The sequence below is a fragment of the Sinocyclocheilus anshuiensis genome, unplaced genomic scaffold (assembly GCF_001515605.1).
Source record: "Sinocyclocheilus anshuiensis isolate Anshui unplaced genomic scaffold, SAMN03320099.WGS_v1.1 scaffold1072, whole genome shotgun sequence".
Classification (NCBI taxonomy): Eukaryota; Metazoa; Chordata; class Actinopteri; order Cypriniformes; family Cyprinidae; genus Sinocyclocheilus; species Sinocyclocheilus anshuiensis.
In genome coordinates, this window is record NW_015548242.1 from 296,814 (window position 1) to 310,655 (window position 13,842).

The 13,842-nt window shown below is 39.5% G+C and overlaps 1 pseudogene; it reads right to left on the reverse strand.

Annotated features, from left to right (window-relative positions):
• Positions 1 to 13,842, reverse strand: part of LOC107655064 (rho GTPase-activating protein 39-like) — a 32,595-nt pseudogene that overhangs the window by 7,914 nt on the left and 10,839 nt on the right.

Consider the following 13,842-nt stretch of genomic DNA (forward strand, 5'->3'; position numbering starts at 1 on the left):
TGAGTTGTGTCGAGCTATTCATTAGCCTGTTTGTTTGATGAAAAAAGATGAAATGTAGTTGCAATAAATGTGTTAAGAATCAATACAACTGCAGCAGCAGAGGACTATTATTCTGCTGCGTGATACTGTAAGAACTGATGATGGCACGGTTTGATCTTCGGCTGACCAATCAGCAGAAAGGGGTGTTTAATTCCCGCCCATGTGTAGAAATCGAATATTCAAGCTGTTTATTCATTTTTCTACCCCTGAACGAAAAACGAAAATTTAAGATGAATTCTTGTTTTTTGTTTTTTGGAAAAAAACGAAAAAGGAGACGTTTTCTAATTTTTCTACTTTCAATATTAAGTCAAAAACCGAATGATCGAATGATACACGGATTTTTTTCACTATTTATATTTCATTTTATTTTTGGCTCCATTTAAATTAACAAAAGTATGTTGCATATTACATTTTTTTTCCCCAGATTTTTTCCATCTGCCAATAATTTTGGGAATTAGCACACTGAAATACCAGTGTGGTGAAATGGCTTATACACCAGGGAATGAGGTGACCTATGATGTCATCAGCTTATGGAACAATCCCCAGCAGGTACCAAACCCCTATCGGCTGCACCGCAGACACACAATTGGTCTGTACACTGACCACGCCTGTCCAGGACCCAACTGTCCCGTCTGTATCAGCAATGCTACCATATGGGCCACAGTAGCCATCCTTCCTGCTCAATAGGCGTCGTGTTTTGCAGCTCCGCTATATTCTGGCATTTCACCCATTACCATGGCAGACCACTGCTGGATTCGTATCAGAGGACGGCGGGAGGGGAAGAGGTGGGTGTGACGGGAGTAGATATCATCGCCTTTTAAATAGGTAAAGAATACATTTGCAACGATCAGCACCTGTAAGTCTCATAGCCTTAAAATAGTCCCTTTCATGTTTCCAGAGCTGATTTGGATCGAAACCCAAGTAGTTAATTCTTGAAGGCATTTGAGAAAGTATGGTCCTCTGGGCGCCTGGCTGTTGAACAATGCAGATAGAATTCATCACTGAGGGAGGACAGATTACAGCTTTGCTACGGGTCAGAGCGGCAGTAACCGTTCCTTTGAGTGATCATTGCCCTTAACTAGAATCATGTGCAGCCGGGGAATTGCCTCTAACTTGCCTGACTGCAATGCTGAAGACCCAAGAGAAAGATGTTGTTGCCTCATTGCGATTTATGATTTAGACTGAATTAACAGGACTGATATTTTACATCACTATTATGTTATAATGGGTAGAGTAAGGTGTACATAATAATCTGTTTCTAATAAAGACCATGGGGGGAAAAAATCAGACAGGCATGAAAAACTTCAACCAAACCAAGCTCTCTCCCAACAGTCCCACATAGAGATTAAACAAATACGATGTCTGGTTTTTAATGATGCTGAAACTCAAGATCTGTGGAAAATAGGCTGCGCCAAAAGTTCATACACATTTTATACGAGACTGCAAATCTATAAAATAAAAAGGTAAAAGTTACTCCCCTGGAAGACTTGTAAATGTTAAGCTCATTATAAGAAAGTTAACATTAATGTATTTAATTTATAAATATACTATTGCGCATTGTAGATATGTTGTTTTTGTCCATACAATGTCAGTAGGGCTCATTGTTGTTTTGGACCCCATTTACTTGCATTGATCAGACAAACAGTTCTTAAAAATATCTTTATTAAATTTTTTTTTTGAGTAAATAATAATTTTCACTTTAGATGGACTATCATCTAATATAATATCTATAACCGAAATTAACAACTGCTGTAAAATTACTGGTGATTCATGATACCCAAATAATGTTAATGAACTGAACCTCACTGTAAAGGGTTAACAAGCCATTTCTACCGAAGGAATATTAAATTGAACTTGTATGTAGTACCTGTGAAGGGGGTCCAGCAGTCTCAGGTGAGGACAAAGTCACACTCTTCTCAAGCGTGTCCACCTTTTCATAAGTCCTCTTCTGTCGTCCCGGAATCTCCAGAGGTGTGAACGCCATACTGGGATGGTCACTTGTCCTGCTAAGTGACCTGCTGCAAGATGCAATGTCCTCCCTGGAGGAGCACCGTCCCACACTGTGTGTGCGCTGGGAGGAAGAGCTCTCCGACATCTCAGAGTCCAGGCTAGCTTTGGTCTCCCGCATGGTGTTCGAGCGACTAACCACCTCCCTCATCTCTTCCATCAGACGCTCGTTCAGGGCTGTGAGTTCCCCGGTGCTGCCCACAGACCCGGGTCGGCCCTGGGCCCCGGCACCCATCCTCCTCCTGCTTTTCCTCCGTAGACTTGGAGATGGGCCGGTTGAGTAACCTGAGTCTTGATAGCTAACGGCGGGAGGTGGTGGTGTTGAATAGTCCTGAGATCCTTGGCTGCCCTGCCGGCTGTGGTGCACTTCCATGGCTCTGAGAACACTTGCTTCTAGGATCCTCCATGACTGCTTCTTCTCCAGGCTGGCGGGCTCCTTCTGAAGCCCCCTTGTCGGGAGAAGCAGAGATTCGGATGCTGAGGTTGGAGAAGGGCTGGGAGAGGGGACCGGTGTGGTGGAAAGAAGCCCTTGCTTGGGGTCTACATTCACCATGTGCTTGATACACTCTAAGCCTGCTGGACTGTAGTCCGATGGGTTCCTCTTGTGTCTGGAACTGCTGTGAGATTGACCCAGGTGCTGGAGAAGCTTCATCTTCTGGAGACTGTGTCTAGATGGGCCGTTATGTAGGTGAGCACCTTCAACCTCCATATCTACTGGAGGGTCGTCGTAAATGGGGCAATCAGATGATGGATCATCGTAGAGGCGTGAGGTTGCTCCATACTGAGGAGATAATGGCCTAGGTGAGCTAGAATGTGGCTGTAGAGATGCTGTCGAGTCCTCAGTGGTCACCAGGCAGAAGCTGCCATTGCTCGCCTTCCTCAAGTGGTGGGCCTGCCTGGAGTCTGCTGCTATTTTTCCTCCTGGTGTGGTTTTGCAAGCCTGTAGTGACAGCATGTAGCCTGAAACAGATTTGACGCTGCCAGGACTGAGTGTGCAGGCACTATGGTCACTGGCTTTGCTCTGTGGGAGATGAAGGGAAGCAGCTCCGCTGGTTCCTCTTGTCTGGCTTCTGCCAATGCTGCTGACCTTTACCAACATGGTGGCTTTGGATCCAGGAGAGGGCTGCCACCTTTGAGACGTGTCTCTTTGCTCTTCCCTGTTGTAAGAAGTAAGAGGAATGCATTTTAGTTTGTCAATAGACGGAAGGCCAAAAATACAGAAAGAAAATAAGGCACAGGCAACACAAATCTACAGAAGCAGTAGCAAAAAAATCTAATCTATGAAGCCAAAACCAATCATCTTTATGATGCCTTTAACAAGTCCAAAGCTGCAATCTTCACCCATGCCTTAATCATCCAGACAAGTTGAGCTAAATTCTCAGCAATTTAGGGAAACTAAGGGTCTGTTAAGAGTATAAAATGTCTATCTAAACACCCATAATGCCATTGTCAGGAAAACAAAACCATGATTGTTCAACTGAAATAGATTTTAAAGCACTACAATGTTTGAGTTTAAAACAGATTTGTAGTGAAAATGAATGCAGTTCCTTTAATTGTTCTTGTTCGAGAGTTTGCCTACAACATGTTATTGTCACTATGCTGATCTGCTGCTGTTTGTAAACCCTACAATATCCACAGCCTCAGCAGTCCTAAACAGTGGTTCACACTTAAGACAAACTAAAAGCACTATTCCCAGCCCAACATTTCCCGACATGACTTTCTAATTGCTCCACATTGGTTAATTTTTACTTATTAAACTCCAAAATAAAACAATATGCATTTAAACAGTAATTTTCTGCCAAATGTTTATCAAATAGCCTACATAGTGAACACAGAACAAAAGTGTTAGTTAAAAAAAACAGAAAGTCACTTACATATAGATGATCCCTAATCATAAAATCATATCCCTAATAATACAAATATAAAAGAAATCAAGCTAAGAGATTATTAAATACTTTTACCGTTATTGTGTAAGGAGATGTATTTCTGTCCTATATTGAAAGAAGTGTAGGAGGGAAATGCTTTCGCTGGGCTTTTATGTACACAACTGGACACCACAATAAAAACCCCCAAGAAATCCTCTGATAAAAAACGCTTAAGCGTCCTCCTCTGGGGATTTCTGATGAGTCACTTCTCAAATGAACACTTCCTCTTACACCTCTACATTCCATAAACACAAACAAAACAGATCTATCCCATCAAACTCAGAAAGACAAGATAAATGGTAAGAGATAAGAGAGTTGTGTCAGACTGCAAGTTAACACTTTTACAACCACTGCAGTGACTATGAAAATCGGCTGTTGCATTTCGAAACAATGAAGGTATATCGCTTTGGTGCAAGCACTTCCCTACTCTTCCATCCACTGAGGCATTTTCTGCCATTAGAATTGTTCCCTTTTCTTCTCAAATCATTTCTCACACTTCTGATGTTAAACACATCCATTTGAGATGCCAGACAGGTACAGCACATATAAAGACTGGAAGCCAGCCATCTGGCAGAGCCCCAAGGCCATCTGACGTGACAACACGACAATCAACAAGTCTGTCACACTGATAGAGAGACTTGACACTTGAATCACAGAGTGTGAGTGTTTAGATGGTGTTGGTTTTCTCAAGGTGGTGACGGAGGGGACGTTGCTGCGAAGTGTTACCCACCAAAGAGAAGACTGTAAACAAGTAGCTGCTCTTTCCTATGAAATTCAGCCTTCTGCGTCTGGCATGACACAATGAAATAACATCCTCACAAGGTCACTTTAACAATACAGCAGAGTGATTTTAGTTTGCTTGAATGTTGAATATGCAACACTGAAAACACTCCGTAATATAGATTTGGGTCTCCAGGATGTGACACTGAACATCCAGAAGAGCTGTTTATGTAAGGCCCACAGATTCAATGTGTTGTTGTTTTACGAGTTCTGCCGATGTGAGCAAGCAGGCAGCTCAATTTCCTGCCACAGGGAATGACTGTTAAAGAGTTCAAAGGACAAACTACACAGCACAAAGAGAAAATACCAGTGCAGATATAAATTTAGCACCAATTTTACTGCTGCACTTGTGAAATGTTCCTCAGAAACGCAAACAATAATTTAATGTACACTATTGTTCAAAAGTTTGAGGTGGGAAAGATTTTGTCTCCTATGCTCACCAAGGCTGCACATTTGATCAAAAATACAAAAACAGTCTAAAAAACAGTAATATTGTGAGACGTTATTACAATTTAAAATAACTATTTTCTATTTTAATACATTTTTTAGATGTAATTTATTACTGTGATGATGGCAAAGCTAAATTTTTAGCATCATTACTCCAGTCTTCAGTGTCACCTGATCCTTTAAAAATCGTTCTAATATGCTGATTTGTGCTCAAGAAATTAAATTCATGTTTTTCTGCATAGCGCATTTCATGATACATGTTGTTTCAAAGCAGCTTTTCAAGTAGTAGAAACATTTCTTTTATTAGGGGTGCTCCGATTGATCGGCCACCGATCACTATTGGCCAATAATCACGTTGGAATGATTGATCAGCGGTCTCTAAAAGGCCGATCTCAAAAAAACAATCTCAAGCTGATGACGCGCCTGCCGTGAGAGGTTTGGCACAACATGCAGCGTCACCGTCTCAGTCTCTGTCCGGCGCAGGTGAAATAATTATAATGCTCATATTTCTCCATTAAATAACGTATAAAGTAATTTGAAAACCTTGTGTGAGACGTAATTTCACAAACGGCGTGAGTGAATCACCGCGCGCTCTCTTTCTTTCGCTCACAAAATACACAAATGGCTTCAAATCACCACATCGCGTCTGTCTATAAGCGAGCTACACGCTGCACAGTTGACACAGGAATTGTCACTTGCACAGTCGAGGCAGTGTCACATCGTCACTAAAGTTTATAAATTGCATTTCTTTTTAATTCTTGCCAGTGTTTAACCATTCAGCGCTTGCGCGCTCTCCTGGAGACTGAGCGTTCACGCACACTCGCAGCGCACACACATTGCAGTGCGTATGTGGTGCGTATTTTTTCCGCACTCATGTTAACGGAATAATAAAGCGAGCACACTACACATGGTTGGCTCATGTACACATACAGTATAATGCCAGGTTCACATTACTCCGTTTGCAGTGCGTATGTGGGGTGTATTTTTTCCGCGCTCATGTTAACAGATTAATAAAGCACGCACATGGTAGCGGTTCAGCAGTGCATTCCACGAGCGGTGCGTTTGCAGCAGTGCAGAGATCGTTTCCAGACCGAGTCTATTGCTGCGCTGCAAGCGCTGATTCGCTGAATTAAAGTAACAGTAAATATGAACATGGATTGTCACGAAAATGTAGTAATTACACAATAAATGCATATTATTAAAGTCTACTGTGTTTCACAGTCAACACATATGGCTTTTTGGCTAGGTTTAAAGGGAAAGAAGATAAAGATAAAGAAAACTTTTAGATAAAAAAAGACAATAATAGATGGCACTCGCGGAGGTAGGATAACAAAGTTCTTTATTAACCGCAGGATTACTTGTAATAAAGAATGCATTTTGCATTAAATGCAAAAGAAAAGGCAGTAGAGCTGACTGTTTCTGTCAATGGTAAGTTTGTGAGAACGTAAGAAATGTGGTTCGTGGAGGCAGGAAAACAAAGTTCTTTATGAACCGCAGGATGAAAGTGACGTGAGGCCAAGTATGGTTACCCATCAGTGTTGCCAACTGCTTTCAATTGAAAGTAGCTAAAACTGGTAGCTAAATGTCACTAGATGACATCACAATGGCAGCCACGGATCAGTAGCGGACTCCTGTGTGAAAGCACAGACCATGCTGCTTTCCCTCTCACAAGAGTCACCTAAGAGGGGAATTCCCCCCATTTTCAAAAATGAAATTCAGGCCCTGAATACATGTCTACAAATCCTGATTGGAGTATCACTATAAATAGTAATAAATTATAAAAAAAGAAGGCTTTAAAAAGATCGGTATCGGCAGATACTGCTTTCTGTGATCGGCCTCAAAAATCCTGATCGGAGCACCCATACTTTTTATCATGTGTTGTGTATGTAGTGTTACTTATTGTTTTGTAGAATTTCTAGATGAACAGAAAGTTAAAAAGGACAGCATTTATTTGTAATAGAAATCTTTTGTAACATTATAAAGGTCTGTACTTTCAAATTACTGGCCCTTCTGACCCCAAACTTTTAAACGTGTTAAAATGGACAATACTGATTGGAAACACAAGAGTAGTTTCTAGTAGTTTTTTTCTACAAATGAGGGGAAACTGATTCACACATCACGATGTTCTCTTTAAAATCTTAATTTAATTAGTTTTTTTAATTTTAACATGAGAACATGGCCTGAATGAACAACATAATTAAAATAATTTGTCAACAATTAAACAATATATCAATTAGCTTACAAAGACATGGACATCTGAACATATCTAATGTTGGCAGATAACTATAAAAGCAAATTAAACTTTTGCATTTTTTGCTTACTGAAAAATTACCAAATCTATTTGAATATTTCTTTAATTTCCCCCCCAAAAAATAATAAATAACTACAGCAACCAAGACTTCTTGTCCCTGATGCTAAAGTACGGCACCAACACATGAGGTGTCAACAGTATTTAAACGTACTCTCAGAAAAAGGTACTGTGTGACCCTTAATGCGCCAAAGAACAAAAACAACTTAAATGAGAGCGGAAGAGAGAAACTGAGAGAGAGTGAGATTAATCATGGGAGGCTGCTTTGGTTGGTATTAGACACAACGTTGGCATTCCTTCCACTGATCACTCAAAGGCATCGGGATTGTTTAAATAGCGGTACAATGCATGGTTGTTAAGCACCATGGCAATGGTTTTCTTACCATAACATTCCATAATAAGATCCTTGTGGGTAGGGAGTGTGGCTGCTACCAAAAAGACTGAACGAAAGACAACCTAAAATATCAATGTATCACAAAAGAAATGTCTCTTCAAAAGTTAAGATAATTCTGCATTTTTCTTTGGCAAGATTATTTAGATCTTATTGATTATTTATTCATTAAACCTATGCACCTTATGACAATTTACAGATGACACAGTTCAAGCACACATTTTTATTGCAGTCATGGAGAAAAAGGAGGCCAGCCAGCATAACTAAAAAGCGAGTTAAAATCCTGTAGAGCCGCTTTGGATAATTTAATTTGGCAAGGAGGAAAATAAGGTTAACTAGTCAGGGAGGATCAGTTTGTCCCAGGCCGTCTGGTGTCTAATAGTCCTAGCAGAGGCAAGAGATTAGGAGTTTTGCAGGGTGAAATCTGTCTAACCTCATTATATTTGTGAATGCATTGGACTTTCCATAAGTATCGGAAAACATATCAAGACAATGTATCCAAAAACTCTTCCCCAACTAAAGAGAAAAAAACGGACATAATGGGCTATTTTCATCGTTTGGACAGGAAGAGGAAATGTGGCCTATAGCAAAAATCTGAAGCATGACTCAGAGTTGACAATCATCTTCTCAACAGATGTGAAAAGCTAAGCAACATAAACAAACACTCATATATGCCGTTCAAAAGTCTGGGTTCTGTAAGTTTTTTGTTTTTTTTTGATAGAACATTAATCAAAAATACAGTCAAAACAGTATTATTCTAAAATATTAACATTTAAAATATATATTTTTTGATGAATAGAGAGTTCAATAGAATTTTTTTTGTAACATTAGAAATGTCTTTACTGTCACTATTGATCAATTTAATGCATCCTTGCTAATCCATGCTTTTGAACAGTACTGTATATGTATTAGAAATAGCATTCTTTCTGTTTCACATGTATTATTTCATCAAAATGATTCATTTGACTCAAACTTTGCTCAAAGAAGCAAAACGGATGTGTACTAAGGTCTAGAGGACTCAGCTGTTTGTGGACAGCTGAACACCTCTCATTACTGAGCCTGTGAGTCTAGCTTCTTCACATACCGCACACGTGACTGGCCCATCCTCTCCTTCCACACCCTGCTCTCAAAAGACGTGAGAACAACTTAAGCAGATAATTCAAATTATTAAGTGCAATAAAGCCAGACCACTAACAGGGTGGGAATCGCTAGGAGTCCTACGACATCAACACAATTTTGCAATATTCCCAATACTTGGATTTACTTTGTGAAATATTATGGTTTATTACTTTCTGAAACATGTATATTGTATGTTTCACACCGAGCTAATGCTGTACACTCGGCTCTCTGTAACCCCCGGAAAAGGCAGTCAAAGGGGGGCCGGCTCAGCATATGGACAATGAGATGGCTCTGGAATCTCAGCACTAATCTACATCTGTTGATATGAAATCAGATAGCATGAGAATTCACAGCTCTGGTTACAGCTGTGAAAACTGCTTCTTCTCTCACGAACAGTGAACATACTGTACAGAGCATAAGGCCCACAAAACTATGGCCAAAACATCTGAAAATTAGTTTAGAATACTTTTATTATGGTTGAGAAGTGAGTTGAGAGTCGCAGTTTTGGTCAACTAAATGAATACACAAAGAATCATAAAGTTAAAGAAATTCAGAAAATCAAAAGGGTCGTTCTGGTTTAGAGAAACACTAGCCCTGCACCAAGCTTTCTGTGTCTCTCTGTGTTTAAAGTGAAGCCAGCGGATCAAGGCAACAGTCTGTTCTCAATGTATTTTAAGCAACACCAAAGGCACGACTAAAATAAAACAAAAGACGGATGAAATTGCTCCACTTTCATAGACGATCTGTGCTAGGCCACTAATCTAGTTATCAGAGTAAAGGACTGAGGTAACACACAAAACATGTGTGACATGGAGTGCAAAAGATTTAACTGAGCCTGACTGAGTAGCTTTGGTGTGTCTTTAAGGAATCTCAATGTTTATGACCATTTAAAGGTAAAAGCATGAGAAAGGCCAAATGATTTCTGAAATCCAAGATGCCCCTGTAGCGAACTCCCTTAGGATATTAATGGTGACCTTTCCACTCCAAACATGAGCGATAGCCTATAAACAGACTTAATAATTCATTTTAAATGTCTTTTGCAATCTCAGCTATTTATTAACTCCCAGACATTCCCTAAATCGAATAAACCTTGTGAGCATGACACAAGTGAAAGTATGAGCACATGACTCGCATGATGAAAAGTGTTGTTTCTCTTTTACAGCTTTCACTTTTGGTATCTAACCAAGCCGTTACACAGCGGTTTTCAGCCTCTTCTGAGAAATCCCCATAAATACCATTATCATAATGACAGATGTTATCTATGTTATGGCATGCAACATTGTCGCAGTTATCATCAACTCCATCCCTGAATCATTTCAGTCTGAAAAGCATGCATCTGTCTTTAACTCTAAATATCAATACTATTCAGATCTGACTGAAGTCCTTCAAAGCAAAGTCTGTTAAATCATTTGTCCACAAAGAGAAGGTTGTATTAGGCTGGGTGTTAATTTAATGTCTTAGATCCCACTCCAATTCATGCTATGGGAAACCCTAACAGCTGGTCTTCAGGGATTTGCGTGCTTAACTAAAACCCTTGTCTTCCTATAGCAGCCGCTCGGCCTGGGGTCCGCCTGCAGGACAAAATAATTTCATGACCCCTTCACAACTTCCCCAGGTCATCCCTGGGTTACGTTACACCATTGCGTCACACAGCAAAGGAAGCACAGAGGTGTCCTAATCACCAATCTTCTCGCCATGGTAACCTACTAAACGGCTGAATGCTAGATAACACAGACACTGTTGAATAAACCCTTGTGATCTCTAGTGCAGATGTGGAAAAAGTAAGCTTCCTGTTTCTCCACACTTAATAACTTTCACAGAAAAACCTTCATCCCTGCCAGCCATCCATCATTTAAACAGGATCACATTGTATGTGTGTGCCAGTGTGTAAGTGTTTGTTTACAGGGGTTAGTTAGCATGTTTACAGAGTTCTCTCTGACTTGAGTCAAGCTCTGCTTGTCTGTACTATGACTGCGTCTTGGAGGGGCGGTGTGATGACTCCCAGATTTAGTACTTTGTTCATCAATCAGGGGAAGCTGCTTGTACCACACACACCATATGATAACACAGATGGTACTGTTTGGATCATTGTCAGGCTGATATTTTATGACCACGCCCTAGCTTTTATTTTTAGATGGACAAACAAAACAACGGAAATCGTTATTGGAGACTCCTTCTCCTTGAGGCATGAAACAGTAACAAAGTACGTGCCACAACAGATCAATAATTATTATACAGCAATTTAGCTAAATTACCTTGCTTTATTCTGGTGTAAGCAAACATGGACGGTAAGAGCCAAAATAGCTTCTTTCCATGGGTGAAATATACCTAAATAATTTGTTTTTCATAGAATATAATTTTAAATCTTCACTAGCCAGAACTATATGCCTGTATTATGATTTCTGCAAGTCAGCTGGGGCTATGCGATATAGCTATATCTCAATATTTTTCAGCAGAGGAAACAATTTCAATCAAACTTCCACGATAACCAAATGTATTTGGTGTGAGAATTAAAAACAGTAAAATGTTTAGGTATAAATAACCTAGGCATGCAACGCTTTTTACTAAATGACATCATTTATATCTACCAATACAACAATAAACAGCAGCCTGATTTATGTTGCCCGCAAAATCACAAATACACTAGTGCACAAATGTTTGAGGTCGGTAAGATTTTTAAAAATGTTTTTGAAATAAGCCTCACCAAGGCTTTATTAGTAAAAACAGTATTTCTTTAAATATATATATATATATTTTTATATATTTTTGCTGCTTATTATTTTTGTGGAAACCGTGACATATTTTTCAGAATTATTTGATTATTGTTAAACAGCATTCATTTGAAATACTTTTTTTGTAACATTATAAATGTCACTTTTGATCATTTTATTGCATCCCTGCTGAATAAAAGTATGAATTTCTTTCAAAAGATTAAAAAAAAATATTTTGAACAGTGGCATATATTGTATCATGAATATTCAATGCATCTCCCAGCCCTACACACAACCCACAAAAGTTATTTGAAAACAACTAAGATATTATCATACTGCTAAATTAGGCACAATGCACTCATAAAGCTATAGTTATGGTCTCTGCTTCTCTCACACACAGCTGTCCATTGTTTTGGGCACATCGTATGACCTTTGAAAAATGTGAGTCATCCGTAAGGAGGCTTAGACGTGTGGGGTTCCCAAGAGAGCCGTACGGTTGCTTGAGAGGTTTGAAACACATTGGAGGCCAGGAGGTGGGAGATGAGTGGTTTGTTGCCCTTCTAGTTTTACCTAAAGGTCAAAAATATGTTGCCCTTCTAGTTTTACAAAAAGGTTAAAAATGTTGGGCCTCTCAGAGACAGCAGTCATGCGTGTCTAAAGCAAAGAAAGAGGACAGCTCTTCATAGCACTCACCATTCACCAAGTAGCTCGTGCCACAAGCAGCCACAATATTTCAAAATCCTCCAAAGCTACAGTGGGATCCCGCAGTTAAGATATTGGACTCCATTAACTCTTTTTCCATGGGTGGATTTGAAAGAACGAGTGCCCTGCTAAACATTTCCCTGAAATAGAAAGAACCACTGTATATGCTGGATAATGTATACCATGGCCCCAAGAGCGCTTTTTTTTGAGGGAAAAGGGGAAAGTCCAGTCACTTTCGAACCACAATGGTTTGGCTCTCCCTGGGCTTTCTTCTGGTGGGGCCCAGAGATTGTTTTAGGAAAGAATGAATGGCCAAAGGATTGTAGATGTGTAAAGCATAAGGCACTGAAATAACAGAGACACAGCCCAGTGCCAGGTGAAACAGAGCTGGCATGACTGGAATGTGGTTATGAAGGTGGTTTGATGGGTCTGACAAGAAACAAACTAACTCTCACTAAGAGCTCGATAATAAGGGTTATGAGGAAATATCAACTTTTCACATTTGGAAGCAATTTATCTAAATGACTGCCTTACGAGTACATGACAAACACAAGGAGAGCAGCAACAAATGCTAAAGGAATAAATGTGTTCAGTAAATAGTTAGCTCAATCGAAAGCATTTGTGGCATAATGTTGATTTAAATTCCCACAAATAAATTCCCACTTTTGCCTACTTTACTTTAAAAAAAAATGTTGCTCAGGGTGAATTGGACTAATCTGTAAAAGTTACAAATTCAATAGTATAGCCACAGAACATTAACAACACATGTGTTAACATGAATTTAGTGTGAAATATGTGCTTAAACTTTTCAATGTTACAACTTTGTTGGCATAATAACAACGCATAATCCCTACAACAACTGCAAAAATTATTTAAAACCGATTTACAGCTCAAATAATACAAGTTTTAAGAAGAATTAACACAAGTTTTTTTTTTCACAAGTATTATTGCTTTAAATCCTCAAAAAAATGGCCCCATTTACTTCCATTCCTCAATGTAACCTTGTTTTTGTTTTCAAGTTGAATTTGAGTTTACCTTTTTTTTTCCTTTTTTTTTTGGTAATCAACAGTATGCCACAAGTGCTGCCAGTTGAGCCAGAAGTTTCTTTAGTTTCAGGGAAAATCAGAGTGATATTCCAGCAGTTGAAGATAATTGGTCTCTGGTTAAGGCCAGTTATTTCAGAGGAACCATAACGGCTACACTCTAGATAACATGCGGAGAAAGCCCAGAGGCCTACCTGAGTGAGTCTTTGCTGTTGTCTATGCTGTAGATGTCTGGTTTCTGTCTGTTGTCCATTTCTTGTTGTTTAGGCTCTTTGCTGGTACATTCTGGCTCTTTAGTGTAGGGCTCCATGGGTGGTAGAGGGGTGCGTCTATCTTGACTCCCTGTGGACTGAGTTCCATGTTGTCTTTC